Source organism: Phyllostomus discolor, chromosome 14, assembly GCF_004126475.2.
Source record: "Phyllostomus discolor isolate MPI-MPIP mPhyDis1 chromosome 14, mPhyDis1.pri.v3, whole genome shotgun sequence".
Lineage (NCBI taxonomy): Eukaryota > Metazoa > Chordata > Mammalia > Chiroptera > Phyllostomidae > Phyllostomus > Phyllostomus discolor.
This window is the reverse complement of record NC_040916.2, coordinates 27,845,519-27,866,926: the sequence shown is the minus strand read 5'-3', so window position 1 is coordinate 27,866,926 and position 21,408 is coordinate 27,845,519. Positions and strand designations below refer to the sequence as shown.

The window sequence follows — 21,408 nt, the reverse complement described above, 5'->3', positions numbered from 1 at the left end:
CTTAGTAAAGAGATGAATAATTTTTGAGTTTAAGAAACAATACACCTCTCATTCATTGCTGGTGGATGTGCAAAGCGGTGGTATAGCCATGATGGAAGACAGTTTGGTAGTTTCTTACAAAACTAAACAGGAGAGGATGGAAATACACAGAATATATATATGTTAATAACTTAAGATAGAACCCTGCCTTAGTTATTTGCACAGTAAGATTTTGTTATTTTTTAACTTAGATAATATATTAGTATGTCATCAATAAATATTCATGTATACCATACCTTTCAGTGACAGCAAAAGTATTACATGCTGTGGATGGACTTTTTAAAAGAAAAATATTTACTGAAGTTTAGTAGATACACAAAAAATCACATGAAGGTGAACAACTCAATATATTTACACAAAGCAAGCACACCTCTTTACTCAGCACCCTATGTGCAAGCCAAAATCATTATCAGATTCCCAGAAACTTATCCCAAGTATAGTAGGGCCTCCCAGTTTTTACCTCCCAAGGATAATCATTATTCTGATTTCCAACACCATAGATTAGTTACACCTGTTTTCAAACTTTCAAAAAAAATGTATAGTATGTATTCTTTTGTGTCTGGCTTTATCATTTTGTGAGATTACATTTATGTGGTTGGTGTACTTATAGTCCCTTCACTTTCCTTGTGGTGTGTTATTCCATTGTATGGGAAAAAAAATTTCCTACTGCAGATGAACATTTGGTTTGTTTGCAGTGTAGGGCTAAAATAATAACTGAACTAATTTTTTTCCCTCCTGCAACTCAAGCCTTACTCTCTTCCTTTACTGAAATCCATTCTGCCATTTTTTTTCCAAGCCGGTAAAACGAAATGGCAGCTGTGTCCAGTCTCTGTTCATTGTGACCCTAAAACAAACAACCAGTTGATTAATAATTTTAGTTCCAATGCATCACTAATCGCTTTGTATTTTTCCAGTTTTATTAAATACAGAAGATTTAGTATTTTTTTTGGTATCTAACATCAATTAAAGCTAACGTTCCAAATGGCTTGGGGAAGTGATCGTATATGCTTGATTAAATGTTTGAACAAAAAGGAATTGATACACATAAATAATGGGCAACAATAATTTCACCTCACGATTTGTAACCACCTCACAAGGTCTGCTTGTTACCTTTGTTTGTATTCTTTATAATCTACAACCTAAAAGTACTTTACAGCTGTGTAGTCGTGGCCGAGTGGTTAAGGCGATGGACTAGAAATCCATTGGGGTCTCCCCGCGCAGGTTCGAATCCTGCCGACTACGGGTTACAGGGGTCGCTTTTTCCCCCGCTCCCTGAGGGGATGCAAACAGCAGTGTCCTCCTCGGTTATATTTGCAATGGGGATGGAAGCTACAAACACCCTTTCATTTACCGAAAGGTGCGCAGTCACTGCTCGGTCCGCATTGCCTCCGTGAAGGTGTGGGGATACCCCGCGTGTTCTCCAGGGCGTTTTCTTCCACCCCAGAAATGGCCCTGTTCCTCTTTACGATCTTGGTCAGTGAAAGATTCCATGGGATCGGTGGTTCAGACAGGGTTCGTCCTCGTTAGCATAGTGGTTGAGTATCCCACTGCCTTCCCGGGTAGCGCGGGAGACCGGGTTTCAGATCTTCCGAAAGGTGGAAGGACCTGTTTAGTGCTCAGTCACCGCTTTACACTTCCCGGCAATCGCGTCACTGCTTAGGATCAAGTGCTGTATTCCACTTTTCTTTAACGTGAAAGCTGCAGAACTCATGGGTGCCTGATTCGGCGGCGCAGCTGCCGCTCCTCTACCTCCTGGAACGCGCTGGGCGACCGGCCACTGCGGGGCTCTGGGAACTGAGCTGCAGGGGACCCACACCTCTCCTGCTGGCGTCGCTCCCAGTCCGGCGCGATGACCAGAGAAACACTTTAGTGCCATTCAAAGATATGAAAGCCACAGCTACTTTAAGGCCCAGAGGAGAACCTGGTTTTAAGTCACAAGGGACTTAGAAGACTCCTTGGGAGTTAATAAGAACATGTTGCCTGGCCTCTGCCTTCCATTTGCATGCACATAGAGCTACTGGGGCCATATGCCAAGAAGGTCCAAACGGCCATGTAACTGCTTTGAGTCCTCCATCCTCTTAGACATCAACCCCTGGAATGATGATACCGAAATGGCGCGGCTGGGGGCTGTGTGTGCTCCATCCAGCTGCACTGGCTCACCTGGGCAACTCCAAGCTGATGCCCCTGGACTCGAGCCTCCACAAGATCAGATGTGTGGAGGCCAATGGCAAAATGGTCACACACTTGTGGGAAGAGGAGACACCAAGTTCCAGGAGCATTTGAAGAGTGTCAGCATTGCTCCTTTCAACAAGATCTGAAGCTCCAAGCAATATGCTTGTGAATGTTAGACTTTATGAATTGTCGTCTGACAGGAAAAAAATGGCTATTATAAACTCATGGCAATCAAGACAGTGTGGCACTTCCTTGGATGGATAACTAAACATTGGCGTGGAAGAACACATCCTAAACAGACCCACTCATACAGTCATTTGATTTAAAACGAAGATGATCCTGCAGTGCTTTAGGGAAAGACTGTTTTTGTTTCCAATAAATTGAAATTCAATAAATTGGTGGCTCATTTGTATATCGATATAGAAATAAATGAATTACAACATACACAAAACTTAATCACATGAACTGTATATTTAAACATGAAAGGTAAGGCAATAATGCTTCTGAGAGATAACTTAGGGTAATTTCTTCATGACTCTGGAGCATGCAAGAATTTCTAAAACAGCACAAAAAGGAAGTCACCACAAAAGAAAATATTTATACATAAATTAGGCTTCGCCAACATTGGAAAATTTTGTTCATTACTAGCTACCAGTAAGCAAGTACAAGGCAAATCTTAGAGAAGATATTTATATTACATGTGCTTAAAAAAAGACTGTCCATAGTCAGAGTTCTCCAGGGAAACAGAACCAATAGGATGTGTACATATACAGATTTATTTTGAGTGAACGACACAGGCAATTAATTACAGAGGACGGCAGGTTCAGATCTGCAGAAATGGTCGAAATCCAACCTAAGTGCACATACAGGTGAGAAAGCAGGAAGGGTCTAAGAGCTGAAGGAAATGATGCTGGAAGAACTCATCCCCCAGGAAAACCTCTCCTCCTCACCTTCCCCAGAGAGGGCAGCTGTAGCCCAGGGACCAGGTGAATAGGGAGAAGCTATTACAAAACCCCTCTCCATCTGGAACCAGGCCCTTGTTGCTACTTTAACAAATTCTAAATTCCACCCAGGGAAGCTAATTTTAGAGAAAACTTTCAGGGAAGCAATCTAAAGCATATTATTTATGTGCACAGACATTTATGATATTTTTAGTTATAACAATAAAATGAAAATAACATTTTCAACAGTGGGGGAAGGGAATGATTATTTAATTTAGGTTGTACATAGCTGTAAGATTATTACAAAGTATTAAAACAATATTTTGGAAGTTTGTGATAGCTCAGGGAAGAAGCATGTGATATAATGTTAAATGAGAAGAGAAATTTAACATTGAATTTAATGTTTAATGAGAGTGAAAAATTTTCATGTTAAATTAAAAATGTATATACTGTATCCCTTCAATTAGGGAAAACATTTGCATTATAAATATCTGGGTTGTGGGAGAGCATACACCAAAGTATTGCTGGTGTAGTTTCTGAGTTTTAGGATTGTGGGGGGGTTTCCCTTTGTTTTCTATGTGAAGCAGACATTATTACTCAAGTATTTTTAATTTTTTTTTTACTTACAGAGTTTTAGAGAGAAAGAAGAAGTGAGAGGGAGAGAGGGAGAAAGACATTGCTTTGGTTTTCCACTTATTTATGCATTCATTGGTTGACTCTTGTATGTCATTGTTGACATGTATTAAAGTTCATATTCATCTTATCCTGGATAAGACATTCAGATGATTTTATCCAGTCAATATTCACTTAGACTTACCCAAATGTACAATTTTAGTCATTTTTCTGCATCTCCAGACTTCTGAGATTTTATCCCATTTGACCAAAGATTTTCCTTTGTTACCCTGTGATTAAAATGGGCCTATTCCTCTCGATTCCATCTGGCCTACCTATGTCTGAGTCATCTCCCCAAACAGCAGATCCAGAATCTGCACCTCAAGAGCCCTCTGAGAACCAGTTTAGCTTGTATCTTGGCTTCAGTCAGAGATGCAACGTTGACCTAATTTACAAGACCCAGATTACTGAAACTTTCAGCCACAATTAAGAGACGATTTTACTTTAGCAATGTGATGCTTAATCTCTTACAGAACTTGTTTCCTATTTAGTTAAAACTTAGGTTATGACATAGAGGAGAAAGTCCAATGCGGAAGACTCTTAGCTTGAGGTCCATGGAATTCAAGTGTTTCACAAGCCCTCTGAAATAGTTTGCAAAATGGTAGGTGTGTGCACCTAGGGGCACATTTGTGAAAAAGGGGTTTCATAGATTTTTTCAATATGATACAGAGCCAAAAAATATGGTATGAATCTTTGCACTAATAAATTCTTTATTGTGAAAAAAAGTGGGGGAGGGAGAATTAGCCAGCAGCATTTTGTTTGGGGGAAAATAAATAAAATGCCTGTGAGTGAACACAAAGACTTCGGTCCAATTCCCTCAGACTGACCAGCACCTTCTGCGATGTGGAACGGACCTCAGTCCACACTCACACTTACACTGAGGGCGGAAGCCCAGGTAATCTCGTGTTCCTTGAAGTCACCCACGCTGCTCCCTGCCTTTCACAGCTCAAAGCGGGCACGTGGGACCCTAAAGCCCTAGCTTAGACTGGGGTCTCTTCATCAACATTCCCTCCACTCCTCCTTGACTTTCACTATGGAATTGCCGCCCCGGCAACCAGTCCACCGACTGTGCTCCCATCTTGTATCTTATATATGCGAAGGTGAGGGCCAAGGCTCCCTTCTAAATAGTATTTTCAATCTCTGCTCAAAAAGTGAACATCCAGTTCTTATTTTTATTTGAAGAATACGCTATCAGCCCCCAGTTACCTTCAGTACCCCTAAGACTTCCAATGCGGGTGTTAATTTATTAATACTTTCTGGCTTTCCCATCATGATAACCCCAAATCTCCAAGGGCAGAGCCAGTGCTTGGTGCCCTGCTTACTTCTGAGCCCATAGCACGGACACACCAGTCCGCATGGAAGTTCTCCTTCCTAACTGCCAGTCTTCACGCTCTGAGGCGCGGGGTCGGCCGTGCAGGCTGCATCACTGGGTCTGATCGTATGGCTCATTCGTTAACAGAGGAGGGGAGGGGATTGCACATTGCAAGCCAGAGTTCTGATTTCACTTGAAGAAATAATTTCCTGTGGCCACGTTTTTGTTTTTACTCCAGGTAGCTCCTCCCAGTCGCTGCGGCCTCTCGCAGAGGGAGTGGATGAGAGGCCGCGGGCGGGGGAGGCGGCCGGAGCCGTCCTCCGTCACTCACGCGCAGCGGGCACCCTGCGCCCCGCCCGCGCCCGCGTTAACGAGCGGCTCGTTCCTGCGTAGGAACCTCCTCCGGCGGAGCGGCTGTGTCCGCGCAGTAAAAACGTCCGGGTGGCGCGCGACTCCCTCCCAGGGGTCGTGTGGGGGCCCCAGTACTGCCCCCTGCCGGTGTTACCCTCCGGCAAGGCGCCTGCTTCTCTCCGCTCAGCGCTCGGTTCCGACGGTCCCCAACCTTCGGTTCTGGCCGAGCGCCCTCCATCCCCGGCCGTGTCCCCACCGTGGCCAGGCGGCGGTGGACGGGCCGGACACTCACGTCCCCTTCCGGGCCCAGGGACTCTCCGCCGAGGAGCCTGGGAGAGGCAGGGGGCAGCTCCGTCAGACAAGCCCCGGTTTGAGACGCTGGAGCTTTCCGTCGCGCACCACCCTCAGGCCCAGCGAGGCGGAGCGTTTCCGGGAACCGACGCCAGCACTCCCGGCGGCCCTTCCGGGCGTCCCGGCGCGGGGTCGGGAGCGGCCTCGGACCCGCCGCCGCGCAGCGGACGGTGCGCGTGGAGCCGCCCTGCGGCCGGGCGGCCGCGCCGACCAGCTGCGGAGAAGCGCCGGCCGCCATCCGCTCCCTTGGAGCCCCAGTAGCTGCAGCTCCGGGAGCTCCGGGAGCCCGAGCGCACGAGAAAGGGGCGGCTCTCGGGGCGGCAGAGGGCGAGAGCCCGGGGCGAGTCTCCGCCCCTGAAGGGAGGAGGACTCGCGCGTCCAGACGCGATGGCGCGTCCTACCCGGCAGGATGCCGGCCGCGCTCCGGACCGTGGGGTCCTGTGGTGTGGTGGTTACCCCAGTGAGCGCTCGGCCAAGCGCTCGGAGTCCGTAGCTTGGCGGGACTTACTCTTCTCTGCGCCGTTATTTCTAGTTGTTTTTTGTCCCCCTTTTAGGAATGGTTGGCTGGGAATCCCCGGCTCACGTGACCTCAAAGTGGGATCCGGAAGGGGAAAACGACACGGACTCTGTGGACCCCAGTGACTCTCCGGTCTGTTCAGAGCAAGGACTGCCGTTTACATGCAACTGTGTGCTCTCAACAGCAGAGTAACTGTGAGAGGACTGTGCCGTGTTCTTACAATGGAACTCTGTATGGCAATACAAGTCAACAAGCCCTTAATATACTACTGAGTGAGAGAAAACACACAAATAGTAAATCTGGACACTTGTACTTGTATACATTTTGGGGGGAGAAGTTTCCTATGTTATTAGATAAGAAGACAGTGGTTATCTTGGTGGAAAGTGGGGTCCTGTGGGACCTTCTGGCTGCTGGTTGTGACATACTTTGCTCTGGGTCACACTGGTGTTTGGACATTGTGAAAAGTCACAGACCCAAACGCTTAAGAATTGTGCACATTTTTTGCACCTGTTTTACTTTCGCAAAAACAACATCAAGAAAAACATTCTTTGCCTTGATTGAGATATTTATCTAGCAAAATAAATAAAATCCAGCCTTTAATGTAGAAATCGCTCTCTGCTGAGGATGTTTTCTAAGCACTTTGAAACATATTAAACCATTGCGTCCTCATTTTAAAGGATAAGAAACTGATACAGAAATCTTAAGTAACTCACTCAAATCACAGTAAGTAGCAGAGTTGATGTTTGAACGCTCCAGTGAGCCAGGGGAGTCCTGCTGCACAGTCTGGGTGTGTAATCTCAATCTCTACTAAACAGAAAAAGAGTTTTCAACGCCATTCTCTCACAAAGTAATTCCCAGACTGGAAGTGGTAATGTCTTGGGGAGGGATCCATCCAGGATTGGAACCCAAATGGACTGAAGATTTGCCGGAAGCTGTGTGGCAATGACACTGACAGTGACTTGGAATGTAGGGTGGGAAAGACGACGAAACGCAGAGCAGATGGATACAGGGAAGAAAAAATTAATGAAGACAGAAACCACATTTGGCATGGAAATGTAGGTGTTGGACAAGTGAGTAAGATTTGAGGCTGTAAACTACCCTCACTTTCCTGGCTGTGAGCAGAGTGGCGCAGCGGAAGCGTGCTGGGCCCATAACCCAGAAGTCGATGGATCGAAACCATCCTCTGCTAGGTTTTTCTTCTCACGTTTGGCCTCTGCTTCCTTCACCACGAAGCAAAAATTCTACTCGAGGGGATGCAAATGACCCGGCAACCTTCCTGTCCTCTACTCGGACAGGGTCACCTCATTTTCACCGCTCCAACTACGTTCAAAGCTCCCCAAATAACGGAAGATGCCCTCAGTTTCTTTTAATTTCCACCTCAACTGCCTGCTCCCTCACTGCTTGCTGGACTCTCAGAGGTGCTTGGAAATACATGATGAAGCTGAGAAGCATGACCATGAATGTCCATGACCGTGACCATGGCCGTGCACATTTCTCCACTGCAGGGCATCCAGTCCTTAAAGGGGATGAAGTCCCCGTCCACTGTGGAGGAGAGGGTCAGAGAAGAACCTGGAATAAAGGTATCTCCGTGTGTGGGCGGAGGCAGGCGGTGGGTCGATGTGATTCCATCTTGTCCTGGAGGAGGGAAACGGAGGGAAAAGTGTTCAAGTCGGAGACGCTGGAAGAGGAGGAGCAGAGAAAGCAGGGAGAGGATGGGAGAGACGAGGGTGGACACCCACGGGCGTAGCCGCAGGGAAGAAGTCAGAAGAGATGCTGGGGTAAGGAAGGACAAGCACAGGACTGGGCAATGTGGGGTTTGAGGAAGATGGCCCTTGTCCACTGAAACAACATACCAGTAACTTCGACCTCCGTCTTTCTGGTTTCAGGGACCATGATTTGGCCAAGGACTTACCTCACCTTGACAGTGAGATGTTTCCGGTAAGTGCAGGCTGACTTGGGTATAGATTCGTGACATGGTCCAGGACATTTGATGTTCTCCATTCTGTGGGTCCCGATATACATGTTATCAAAAGAATTACTTTGAAAATGTTTTGTGTAGCTAAACACAGTTAGATGGATTTTTAAATTACATATTATATAAAAATAAAGACTGAACAGCATTGATCCAGTGACACATTGGAAAAACAATAGAAAATCAGCAAATATTACACAAAGAAATCTCAGAGAAGGAAATGAAGAAAATGGCTCATTTAATGCTTTAGACTAGAAACATAAATGTAGATTATCTACAAAGCTGAAATTTTATCTGAAAAAAAGAGAGATAAAATTGCTAAATCCTTGGGTAAACTTATCAAGTAATAAAGAAAGAAGCTATACAGCTGCTCTCAGAAATGGAGAGTGCTTTTTCATTTAAAAATGGGGGGGGGGGAGAGCGAGAGAGGGAGAGGCTGAATGGCAAGCTGCCAAGGCAGAGATAGATCTAATCTTCCTAGGGATTCCTAGGAAGAGACTCAACTGTGGTTAGCATCCCTTAAATACATTAACTCATACTTGTTAACCATATAATGGGATTTTGCATCTGAAATCTGTGCCCAGAATGAGTCAAAGCCTCACTTCATTTTTAGTCCGTCTCTCTTCACCACTGTCCTTGACCCCAAGACAAGGCAGCCTGGCATGTCTTTGTTGACTCTTTTTGATTGAATTACAAAGAACATGCCTTTCCCTAATTTCTTGAAATGTGTAGTGGTTTGCTTATCGATACCCAGTTTGGATTTACAATTTGGTGACCATTTAGCTCTGAGTCTTGGCTTTTCCTGTAGATGATCCAAGATTTCCTGGAATTTTCTACATGCTTGTAGAAGGGTCCAACTACTTGAAAAGCAAACACTGTTTTCTGTAGGAAAGGCTGCCTTCAATGCAGCATTTTGACTGCAGGAAACACGAAGGCATCACCAAAGCCTAGGCTCTCTTGGGGATGGTAGGGGAGGAAAAAACACTATTAGGACTGTGTTCTAATTCCCTTTTTAAAAAGTAATAAATGGTGGAGAAGTACTATTATGAGAGAGACATATGGAGTTTTTCACTGGGACCAAGAACTATCACCTTGGGAGATTTTCCTTCCTGGGAAACAGCCAGTTCCCACACAAGTGACGTGTTGACCATAGTAGCAGAATTGGAACCTGTGTAAAGACATCCCAATAGATTTTTAGTTCCCTGGCTTAACCACTTGGCCATGACTAAACAGTGAATCTCTGTCTCATTAGCACAAGTAGTCCTCACCGAGCTTCATCTCTCTTCAAAAGAGGTCAAATATTGTATCACAAAGTGTATATTTGTTGTCAGTGTTTCTTACTCTGACATCATGATGCTCTTTTCTTCCTTATAAAATAAATTCTATTAAACCAGGGTGGAATTTCATTCCTGCATCCTCACAGATGTAGGTGTGTTGGGGCTTCAGGAACTCAGGAGGTGTCAGGAGGTATCAGGTCATTTAACGTGGAAAATACTTTTCCCAGAGAGAGGGGCAGGGAAAAATCAAAAGCTGAAATACAGGTTCCACCGAGATTTGAACTCGGATCGCTGGATTCAGAGTCCAGAGTGCTGACCATTACACCATGGAACCACGTGTGGGAACTCGTCTCCATAATTCTACATGATGGGTTAGAGTAATTCTACTGAACGTAGTAGGTCAGTTAACGTTTTCAATCTACATCCACTCACGACACTCTTTTGAAGAAAATCATAAGGGACTTTATCTTTTTTTTATTTCTTTTTTTGCTGAATACCCGAACCTATGAAGTCTACCATCCCCCTACAATTAACTCGGAAAGTTAGTAGTCTTACTCCTTGCTTTCTTCGTTAAGAAACAATGAGCAAGCATTTCTTGGATATAACATCCCTGGGTTGAACGTCTTTTATTGATGATATGGTTTAATGTTTAAAAACTTGGTGAGGTTGGTATTTTTAGTTCCTATACAGACAGGTAAACTGAATTTAGAGATTTCATGTCTCTTATCTGCAAGTCTGCTAAATCTCAGCCATGAGATATTTTTCTCTATCTAGAGTAGGTAGTTATCAGGTCTAATTCCTGTAAGAAAGCGAGCTTTAATGTATCGACTTCTGGCAAATCCACAGAAGAAAATTTGCAATAGAAATGTGTTTGAGACAAAATGGGAAAGTTGTGCTTGAAGAAAAAGTCTGAATTTTGTCACATGTAGCGATGGATAAGGAGTGTATCAGAGACGCCGCATTTCAAGGTCATCTGTTCGCCTCCATCGCGAAGCAGATGCCCAGCGAAGGCTCTCAACTGCACTCAAGATGAGCTTACTGCTGTTGCGCAGACCTTTTCCTGGGGACCCAGTTGCAGAACAGGTTTCCAGGTCCTGAACGCGGTTTCCCCGGAGTCTACCCTCCACAGCCCTGCAGAGTCCCGCCCCCTTCGGCGTAGTCTCGGCTGCCCTGCGCACCCAGGACGCCCCGCAGGTTTAGCCGGATGCTCCCGGGAGTCCGTGCTGGTGGGATTCCCAGCGGGGGTGTGCAGCCATCTCCCAGGACTGCAGAACGACTTCTTACACACTGGAAGAGAACTTACAACTAAGCGAGGCAACCAAGGGAATCCCCGCTGAACCAACACCGCTGGCGGTCTGCGAGCGCCTCGCTGGGCCGCCGCTGCGCTCGGGGGCGCTCGTCGAAGGAAGAGAACGCAGAACCGACCTCGCCTGCTAACCCGGATGAGCAAACGCGCAAAGGACCCACCTCTCCTTCCAATTGCCTCGGCGATTTAAAACGAACACGTAAATACAAGGAACTTGCAAAACATCTGTTCCATGCAAAACCCTTATAGTGCACAACTTCTAAGGCCTGGGACCTTGTACCAGACTGGGCTATGTTCGCCCAATACAACTCCAGCGCCTGAAGAAAATGTTATCCTGTAACTCACGGGAGTAGATCCAAAACATAGCCAAAGAAAGTAATTTTAAAGGAATGTCTAAGTAGCACTTGCAAAATATAGAGATAAAACCTCGTAAACAAGCTATTCTCTATGGTGGGTTATAGCCAGTGTCCTGGGTAGTCTAATTACGGTTTTTTTTAATCATATATATTTTTTAATTTCCCAGAGATCTTGATCTCTTCATCATAAAAATATTTTTCCTGAGTTCCTATCACCAATTTTACACTACGATACATTTTAAAATAAAGTAAAAAATAGTTTCTTTTGAGACTTTGACTAACTATTCTCTACTAAGTAACACTTTCAGGAAATTGTCTCTTTTTGAAATAGCTTACTTAATAGGGTTTGGGAGAGAGAAACTTGGAGACAAGCCTTGAGCACTGTCCTTTGAGCCAAGTTTTTGAGGAAACAATCCTATTTACTTGGCTTTTTGTGGGCAACACGTGGACACGTGGGAGAGAAGGGGCTCTGGAGTTTTGCAGGAATGTGACAGGACACGTTTAGGTAAGAAACCTGCAGCCGCTGTGGTCTGAAACAGGTCCAGGTGCTCTCTCCTGCTGCGGGAACTCAACGGTGAGCGGTTTAGCAAAACGTGACTCTATTCGTAGTCGGCAGGATTCGAACCTGCGCGGGGAGACCCCAATGGATTTCTAGTCCATCGCCTTAACCACTCGGCCACGACTACAGGCGGAAGGGAGGTATCCTTAAGTTGTGAAAGGGAATAGATAGATGTGACGATCAGACTTCTGTGTAGAGAAATGTGCGTTTAGCAAGTTGGGCAAATTCCTCAGGTGAATAAGACGTAGGGTGGGAGGTCACACTCTCCGACAGCCCCACATTAGAGGCACTAGGCTGAGAGCACGGTAATGCACTTTACAGGTATCTTCCTTTTCCAGCAAAGTTAGGGGCAGTTCATCGGCCAGCTCCTGCTTCCTCGCGGATGAGCTGGGCTCGTGCTGAATGCTGGATTCTCTGAAATGAAGCTGAAACCACTGAGCACCGAGGCGGAGTCAGGGTGACTCCGGTTTTAGGCCTGGGTGGGACCAACCCTTGTGCTAGGACTTGCAGGAGGCCAGCCTCCTGGCTGAACGTCACTGCGCTTTCCGATCTCCAAGGAAACCCGTGCTGCCGCTGATTCAAGTGTCCAAGGTGCAGGGAGAGAAAAACGATCCTGAAAACCAACCCTGGACCCCTCACCCCGCATTCCTCGACATGTGGGCTGAGACTACGCAGAAGGGGGAGGGACCAAAAGTACTCATTTCGCCGTGTTTGGCAAAGCGCCAACACGCTTTCACTTTCTAGACCTGCTAAGATGAAACTTCCAGGAAGCTTAGGTCCATGAGCTTCACTTCCTGTGCGATCCTTGTACCCTCTCCTTTCCTCCCAGCAATTCTAGCGAACACGACAGTAACAAAACATCTTGTCAGAAGTGGGATTCGAACCCACGCCTCCATACGGAGACCAGAAAGCCCGAACCCGGGAAGCGGCTGCTTGAGTCTGGCGCCTTAGACCACTCGGCCATCCTGACAAGCTCGATTTTAGAGTGTGAGCGATGACTGATGTGTGTTCAGAACGCGCGCGGCGACGCAGGTTTGAGAGATCCAAGCGGGGACAAAACCAGTTCTCGGAGACGCCGGAGGCTGTCGCTGTGGCGCTGGCGGGAGGAGCGGGTGTATCAGGAGACTGCTCCTGCCCCGTCTGCCAGCTCATTTCTGTCCTTGAATGAGTTAGAAAAACTGGGGCCGGGGGCAGTTAGGGAAAGCCCTGGATTTTTTTTTCTCCTCCCTGAGTTCTAAAGACCTGTGAAAAAAGAATAGAAACGGAGCCACTTTAGAATGGAGTCGGAGCTGCCTCTCCAGAGGGACTGCCTTTATCCGCTTCAGGTCTCAAATCTTTGGATACTAAAACAGGACAAAATCACTTTAGACTGAGCCTAAAGCAACATTGTGCCCCAAAGAACTGTTTTCAAGGATAACGAAAAGCAGATATGATGACTATTAGATTGAAAATAGAACACATTTAGAATTAGCGTCACTAGATTAGCTTTTCTGCACCGACAGCGCCGCCTTCCTTCTACAAATGTCATCGTTCCCCTTCTCTGGCTCACACATACCTCTTGCCTTTGTCTCCTAATCGGAACACTATTTGGGCTTCTGCCTGAGCCAGTGCATCCCAAAGAGCTATTCTTAATTGATTTCAAATAAATACTTGTTGCCTCTCACTTTGAAGGACCTCCTATTCTTAGGTTAACAGAACCTACACGCTCCATTCTGAAACTGCAGGAAAAATATGGGAGGGGACTTCGGACTTGATTACGCTGCATTGTGTCAAAGTTACAAGCTTCTTTTCATTCTCTGGAAGATTCCTGTCTTCAGCGTACCCCTGAGGCTTGGTGAGAGAGCCTGAGCGTCGCTCTTCAAACCTATGTGAGGAGTAAATAAGGTCTCCGACGATGCTTCTGCCCGGACTGAAGAATGCCCTTTGGCAATAATTGACTCTGGGAATAATCTTCATTCTCCCTGAAACTGTGCACAGTAATTAGCTGCTTAATGAATGCAATGTGCAGAGTAAACTGTCTGCTTTGTGATTAACAACCTAGGTGGCCGGGCCACACTTTTGGAAGATCCTGCCAGTTTTTGAAGCTATGGGTGTCCCCAGCCCTTCCTGAAGATATAAATTACTTAAGGAACTTATTTATAGGACGAGCTATCACTTACGGTGGGATACTGGATAGCTCCGTGGGTATAGCATCAGAACTTTAGTCTGAGGGCCCAGAATTCAAGTTCCTATCCAGGCAGAATTTTAATTGTTACTTCAGCCAACTGCAGCTGAGCTAGAGGAACTCATCGTCTTTACCGAGTTTAAGGTCTAATCTAGCTTCATTTAATTACTGCATTCCTGGCTAAAGGCCAACTAAGACATGTATTCACAAAACTAATAAAGAAAACAAGAATGGGGCAGAGATTCTAAATGGTATGGACCTAATTATTTCAAATTAATAATATAGTGAGTGAGAGAGAGAACTAACCCAATGGATTTTGTGTTAGTGCAGTGTTTTGATGGCATATTATTTGGCTAAAAACAAAGAATTAAAGAACATACTGAAGTCTCAGTACCTGCATGATCCCAGTGGCGTGATTTAAGGCACAGTCCACAGACACCATGTACTAGAAGGCCATGACTGGGGTCTTCAACCCTAACCCAACCCCCTTGAAAACAACAGGAACTGTTTAATGTCAACACAAAACATGACAGCTAAGACAATTTCAAAATGTTTTTCAACCAGAGTCTTTTGCAAGGTGACACCAATTTCCCGCCTAGGAAGAGATTGTTGAGACCGTGGGGAATCTCAGAGAACCTAGAAGTCACTGCTCTCCCACATTCTGGCCGGGTCCACCCAAATTGCTCCCCTCCACTCCCAGATTAATGACTCATTTCAAGAGAACTTTAAACTGACTTAGTTTTCAATCATCCTATCACTAGTTTACTTCTGTATGATCCTCCTTTTCAACTCCTCTTAGAAACTTCAGGAAGTGTTTCCTTTAACAGTGGGAAAGGACAATTAATGAAAACACTGGAGCTTAAAGTATTCTAGGGCAGTGTCTTTGTCTGCTACGTTGTCCCCACTTGTGGAAATGTTCATAAAGCAGCTCTGTTACCTGGACTTTATTAACTGACCTTAATAAAATGGGGGAGCTCGCCTGGACAGGGACTTGAACCCTGGACCCTCAGATTAAAAGTCTGATGCTCTACCAACTGAGCTACCCAGGCTCTCAAGAGAAGCTTATTATTATTTTGTAAATCAATAGTCTTCCAGGAACATTGGTCCCATCCTCTGGCTTCAGTGCTGCCACTGAGTTGGATAGTATTGAGCATTCCATTTAACCCTAAATTCTCTCTTCATTTCACAGACAGTTGGTAGAGAGTACTTATTGCAGGGGGGTGACTAGGAAAGTTGTACCCCAGTAGGGTGGGGAATATTCCTGCAGTTAATGCTGCGGACAGAGCCTTGGAGACTGCTGGTCTGTGGGACACACAGGCCCCTGACCCTGGATTTCAGTAAGTGGGAAGAGCTAGCTAGCTTCAGGAGCATCTAAAATTGGTGATGGCAGAAGGGTCAATTCGCATTCTTTTCTCTGTTGTTTTCTTTCAGACTTGGGGTCTCCTGGAATCTTTATTGCCATGCTTCTGTCTGGAAAACTAACTCCCTGAAAACCCACTTCAACATTTGTGTACCTCTCACTTTCAACATGCCCACCTTTCTTCCCTTTCCCTCAGTCTCCTCTCCTTCTCCTCCTCACCCCACTCATCTCTCCACCTGCATTTGCCATTTCAGCCATGTCTCTGCCCACTCTTGCCTCCCATGAAAGTGGAGCCATGGGCAATGCACCAGCACACGGAGAGTCCACTTTTACCCTTGTCCCATTCTGTTTTTTTTAAATTTCACACTTTATCTTGAGCTCCATCCTATTTAGACAGAAAGGATCAGGCAGGTGGCCTCTGTCACTGTGGATCTTCATTCTGAGACATGTTAGCACCTCAGCAAAGAAGCAGTGATAAGATTGCAGCATATAGAAAATTACCAGGATGCTACCTTGCTTCCCGATACAATATTGCTTTAAAAAAGTTAATAAAGACACAATTTTGATAAAGGCTAATTTTCATCAACATGCAAAAAAGGACAAGAAGTACAAAGCAACAGCATCACTGTCATGAGTGATAGGATTTGTTTTTTTCTGCCTGGTGTTCTTGTGCGGATCTTGGAATATAACAAGGCAATGTGCGTTGATTGGACACTAGCAGAGTATGGCTTCAATCCATTGACCTCTGGGTTATGACTTCCACTAGGCCACTCTGCTCTTCAGAAGTGGACACCTTGTTTATTATTAATTTGAATATGCCTTAACAGACATTCAGCTCTGTCACAACTTTCTTTTCCCCCTTTTCTACCCATCTAGCCTAACCCCTGTCTTTCATTCTGGGTCTGCCCCCACATTTCTTTCTTGAAATCTCTTAGTGTATCTTTGCAACTTACTCAAGAAAACCAAAGCTCTGAAACTCTTTCCCAGGAACTTAGAATTCAGCCACCTTGGATTTCCTGCACAGATTTGTAGGGATGGGTTTTTGTCAGAGAAGCCCGGTTCTTCCACACAAGGAATCCTGCAAAGCCAGTTTGAAGCATTTTCCATTTCTTCATTTCTTAGATAATGCCCACGCACTCGCTGGCTGCCTTTCTTCTCTCACTTTCAAGGATGTTCCTAGGAGCACGCTTGAAAAGGTGACTATCTTTTATTCAGATGTATTTGAAGCTCTTCTCAGTTCACTCAAGTCATTTTCCCTTTTCATCTCTGGGAAGTTGGACTGGTAGTTATCAAAACCCAAGGTGATCATTTCTTGATGAAATCTTTTCACACCTGAGCCCATGGCCACCAGCTGCCTGCTAATTCAAAACCAGATTTCTCCTTTCTCAGCTTCATGGTTATAGGCTACATTCTTTTGTATGATTTGGATTGTTCTAATGTAAAAAAAAAAAAAATCTTGGACATAGAAGCTGCTACTGGAGAGATGAAACTTTTAAGTGGATTTTTACAAAGATGGGATATCCATATTCCAAACTTCTTAAGAAACCAGAATATCATTATTCTCCAAATACAGAGGGGAAAAAAGTCACTTTGGGATAAGCCTAGCCACCAATATTTTGAATGCAGAAGGGTGATTTTTTACTACGTAAACTCCACCCTCACAAGATGCTGATTGGTTCCTTTTCTGAGCTGTTCTTTCCCTCTCAGTTTCCCCTCAGAGTCTTGCAGGGCACAGCTTCTACTCTTTTTCACTTTTCCTGCTACAGAAGCTGCAGATGCTGTGTTGACCTCCTAAACCAGAAGCCTTTCCCCCAGATGGTTTCACTCCCAGTAACCTCCCTGTCTGCATTTACAGAGCAAAACCACATCCTTACAATAGAGAAGCACTGGCCTCTGGTCTTGTAAGCCGGTGACTTGTAGTCCTAAGTAGGTTCTCCTGCAGGAAAGTCTTGAAAAGAAGGCTTGGAAATGTGATGAGGACAGTTGTGGTCTAGACCTTGGCACATTAGTGGCCTTCTCTAAAACTATTCGGAAGCTCACTGCAAATGCTATTTCTGCAAAACTAACCTGAGGCCTGTGGGTGGGCCGCTCCATGAAACCAAGCACTTGTTTAGCTCGATTCCAAGAATTATGGATGCATGTTTCATGCCTGTCACTCGCTCCTTACTGCCTGATCTTTAGCTTCAAAATGGTCTTTCAGTTTCTATTCTGCTAATGACATTTCTCACCATGTCACAGTCACCAGCTCACCTCCCGCCCCAGACCCATGCTCTGAAGGTCCCCGCTCTTGGGGTTCAATACTCTGCAATCGCTTTCTTCAAAGTCTCTCAACATGTTTTGTGTGGTCCAGTGGGCCATGGATCATGTGCAGGCATCCCTGAAGTTGGGTGTTACAAACCAAAAGAAAAAGAGAACTTAAATGCGTGAATACTAGAATTACAAGCCACTGAAGTTTTGCCCATAACTTCCATAAAGCAAATTTTCATTGGTATTTTTTTCCAGTGAAATTTTGTCATGGGGAGAAGGGGAAAGGAGACTTCAGGATCCCAGAGGCAAGTTCTTCAAACGTGGCTGACTATGCCTCTTGTGTTATTGGTCCATGAAGGATCACTTTGACTTCTACTTTGTTTCATAAACATGCCTTTCCCTGCTGTGCCCTTCCTTTTCTCCAACGTATACATCTTCTCTAAAGTATTTAAAGCCCTTAGAGAAGAACCCACCCTTGAAAAATGTTGGTTCGTGTGATATTAATTATCATTGGCACTGTTGATTCTGATTTTGTTTTCCTCTACTCAACAGCGTTTTTAAAATCTGTTGTCTTGCTACTTTGATGTCTGCTTCTATGTGTGGCTGCTGCATGGCCCAGAATTCGAATGCAGATGCTCCAGTAGTCTGAGAGGCATGTAGTTTGCCTCCTACCACGGGGCACCTCAAAGTGCTCCTGGCCACACCAGGCAAGGCCAGCCATGAATTGCTGGATTGCAATTTCGCTGAGGTACAGTTGTAGGTGGAAAATTGTTGCCTAGTAATTTAAAAGCTATACAGGAAGAAAAACTCATTTAATATCAAAGCTGCAAACACTTAAAATCCTAACTTTAAGACCAAGATCTTAGTTTATGTAGAACATTATAGAATGCATTCTTTTTACCTTCATAAAACAAAAGACATCTAAGTCACATCATTATGAGAAGAAATCTCAGAGGGAGGTATCCACTTATTTCACCAGCGTGAGCATGTCTTTGCCATTGAAGACCTGAAAATGTTTTCAGCAATGCCATAATCTTGAGGGAACAAACAAACAAACACAAACAAAACAAAAACAAAAACCTCAGGAACCAAGTGTAGATTACCGGTTAGTTGAACCACTAAGGAAAAAAACACACTGTGTCACGGTACTTTCGAGACCAGGAACCTCCGGAGCAGGAAAACATAACTTGAGTCTGGCACCCGAGACCATTTGGCCATCCCGACATCACCGCTGTAGTTTTCCGAGTCTTACACCGTAGACTCTAACTGTCAACGCCCAGCAGCATCCTTGGGGAAGGGGGGTGGGGGGTAGCTGTCTTTGGAATTTGTCGTCCTAGGACGGAACTCTGAAATCACTGAGAAAGGAGAAGACAGCAGAGTACGGTTGTCACTGAGGTCCTGAGTAATTCCTACAGCCCTGGGACGGGGTGTTGGGCGCTGAGGGGCTCCAGTCTCGCCCCCTCCCCTCCCACAGCACCCCTAGCCCAGGCCCCTTAGGGCCTGGCCCCACCTGCGACCAGGACCCCAGGGTCACCGTGTTCTGCAACTCAACCCGCGTCCAGCTGATCCAGCTCGATGCTTCTCCAGGATCCGGGGAGACTCCCAGTGACTAAATGGCCAGCCCACTGATGTGGGCAAGAGGGCCCCCTCCCTTGTTCTCGATCCGTCCAGACTGTGATGTCAGACAATAGTGAGGGGCCCTGCAGGAGATTTCCTGTCCTGCCTGAGAGTCTTCCCATAGATTCTCCAGAAATTCTGGAACTTTCCCCAGATTCCTGACCAACAAACCTGTGAGAGGGAGTAGATGGGGTTGCGTCCCCTGTCCCCCTCTCCTTATGTGGTGGTTGCTGGTTTTCCGAGCTCAGTCTCCACAAGGCTCCTTTATTTAGTGAAACGTGGCAGTTTTCTTGTGTCTTTGCCAGGGCTCCTGTGTCTAGATCTCCTGTGTCTGGATCCAGCGACGCAGTGGAGCCAGAAGCAGGCCCGGACCCACCGTCCAGCTCAGGAAGAGCTTTGTGCGGGCCCGCTGCGCCCCTGGCTGCCTGAACCTGGTCCTGCCCTGGCTCTCGGCCTCTCTCCTGACACCTGACGTCGGAGACTTGAGACGAGGCACCGGGAACTGAAGCCTGGAGACCTCGGCGACCATCAGAGTGACCAGCGCTGCCGCAGGAAGCAGCTGCGTCTGGTCCTCGACCCGACCCCGCATCCCCGCAGGTGGGCCAGGCTCTGCTTCCCGCTGACACCCCATCCCATCCCACGTCACCCCACCGCACCCCCCACCCCCGCCCCGCCCCGCCCCGCTGCCCTGGTCCCAGCCAAACCCTACCAGGCGGATGGGGGGCGGGGGACAGGGCGCTGCTCTTCCTCTGACAAAACCCGCTGGAGCGGGTGTTGAGACTCTCAGAGCGGGCAGTAATATCTTTGTCCACAGCTCGGAAAATCGGAGAGGGGCTGAGAGTGAAACGTTAGGTTTCCTCGAAAGCGCGCGCGCACACGCACACACACACACACACACACACACACACACACATCCCTGAAGATTAGACCTTATGATCAACTTTAAGAGGAGTTAAGAATTTGGCAGGTGGGGCTCTGTAGCTCAGGGGTTAGAGCACTGGTCTCGTAAACCAGGGGTCGTGAGTTCGAATCTCACCAGAGCCTTACAGGTTTGGGTTTTCCATCTGGGATTGAAGCTGCTGTTTCACTTGAGTTTGATGTTACCGGAAGTACGAGCAATGCAAATATTGTGCCACTCCCGGGGAATGCCATCCAACCTTTTGAAACCCTAAGGTTACGAACTATATACACACTTTTTCCTGATACACACAGTACCTATGATAAGGCTTACTTTAGAAATTAGGCACAGTAAGAAATTATTAATAATAAAATTTTAATAAGAACAATTACAACAATGTTACCTATCATAACGTTTAATTTATAAACTAGGCACAGTAAGAAATTCATGGTAATAAAATACAACAATTATAACAATGTACTATAATAAAAGTTATGTAAATATGGTGTGTCTCTCAACATATCTTACTTTGGCCTCGCCCTCTTGTGCTGATGCGAGATGACAAAGCGCCTGCGTGGTGAGACGAGGTGAGGTGAAGACGCAGGTCTTGTGATGTAGGAGGCTACTGTGGACCTTCTGATGACTTGTCAGGAAGAGGACTCTGTGCTTCAGGTGGTCCTGGATGGTGGAGCCGTGGCGCTGCGGATTGTTGGATGTCAGGAGTACACCATGCCCACAGGTGAGGATCCTTCGTAGTCAAAGGTTTTTTCCCCCGAAACCTTTTGAAAGAACATTGTAATTGGAAGTTGTCTCTCTTTTTCACAATCAAAGTCTTGCTACAGAAGCTGTAATCCTTCAGTGGTCGTGTGGGTGGCTTTAAAGATGCGATTTTATCACTGCTACTTAGAACAGTGCCCCGTTCAAAACTTATGGATTAATTATTTCTGAAATTTACCATTTAATATTTTCAGACTGTGGTTGACCACAGTTAACTGAAACAGTGGAAATCAAAACCTCGGAGAAGGGGGTACTACTATGTAAACAAGCTGATAAATCGATTTGTATTGTTTCAGCCACTTGCAACATAAAGCATTCTGACTAGCCATTGGAAGCCAACAGAGACTATGTTATAATGATCAGTTTTATCGGACCTACCTAAATGGACACTAAGCTCCCCTGAAGTCACATTTTATTTGATACTGTCTCTCAAAGCCTTGCATAATATGGATTCTGGTCTGTGCTCAGTAACTGTTGAATGAAGCCCAGCTAAAGATATGTAACCAGAGTGTGGTGAGTT

General features: G+C 45.9%; 1 long non-coding RNA gene and 6 other non-coding genes across 7 annotated transcripts; 3 read left to right on the top strand and 4 right to left on the bottom strand.

Annotated features, from left to right (window-relative positions):
- Window positions 1-1,199: 1,199 nt before the first annotated feature.
- TRNAS-AGA lies at window positions 1,200-1,281 on the top strand. Its single transcript has one exon. It is a non-coding gene; the product is annotated as a tRNA-Ser (tRNA).
- Window positions 1,282-6,227: 4,946 nt separating this feature from the next.
- Window positions 6,228-11,014, top strand: LOC118498213. The gene is made up of 2 exons (XR_004900741.1): window positions 6,228-7,935; window positions 8,242-11,014. It is a non-coding gene; the product is annotated as an uncharacterized LOC118498213 (long non-coding RNA).
- Window positions 9,867-9,938, bottom strand: TRNAQ-CUG. Its single transcript has one exon. It is a non-coding gene; the product is annotated as a tRNA-Gln (tRNA).
- Window positions 11,015-11,870: 856 nt separating the features above from the next.
- TRNAS-AGA lies at window positions 11,871-11,952 on the bottom strand. Its single transcript has one exon. It is a non-coding gene; the product is annotated as a tRNA-Ser (tRNA).
- A 736-nt stretch (window positions 11,953-12,688) lies between these two features.
- TRNAL-CAA lies at window positions 12,689-12,795 on the bottom strand. The gene is made up of 2 exons: window positions 12,758-12,795; window positions 12,689-12,734 (listed from the first exon to the last, which is right to left on the bottom strand). It is a non-coding gene; the product is annotated as a tRNA-Leu (tRNA).
- Window positions 12,796-14,965: 2,170 nt separating this feature from the next.
- TRNAK-UUU lies at window positions 14,966-15,038 on the bottom strand. Its single transcript has one exon. It is a non-coding gene; the product is annotated as a tRNA-Lys (tRNA).
- A 5,146-nt stretch (window positions 15,039-20,184) lies between these two features.
- On the top strand, window positions 20,185-20,257 carry TRNAT-CGU. Its single transcript has one exon. It is a non-coding gene; the product is annotated as a tRNA-Thr (tRNA).
- Window positions 20,258-21,408: the final 1,151 nt, after the last annotated feature.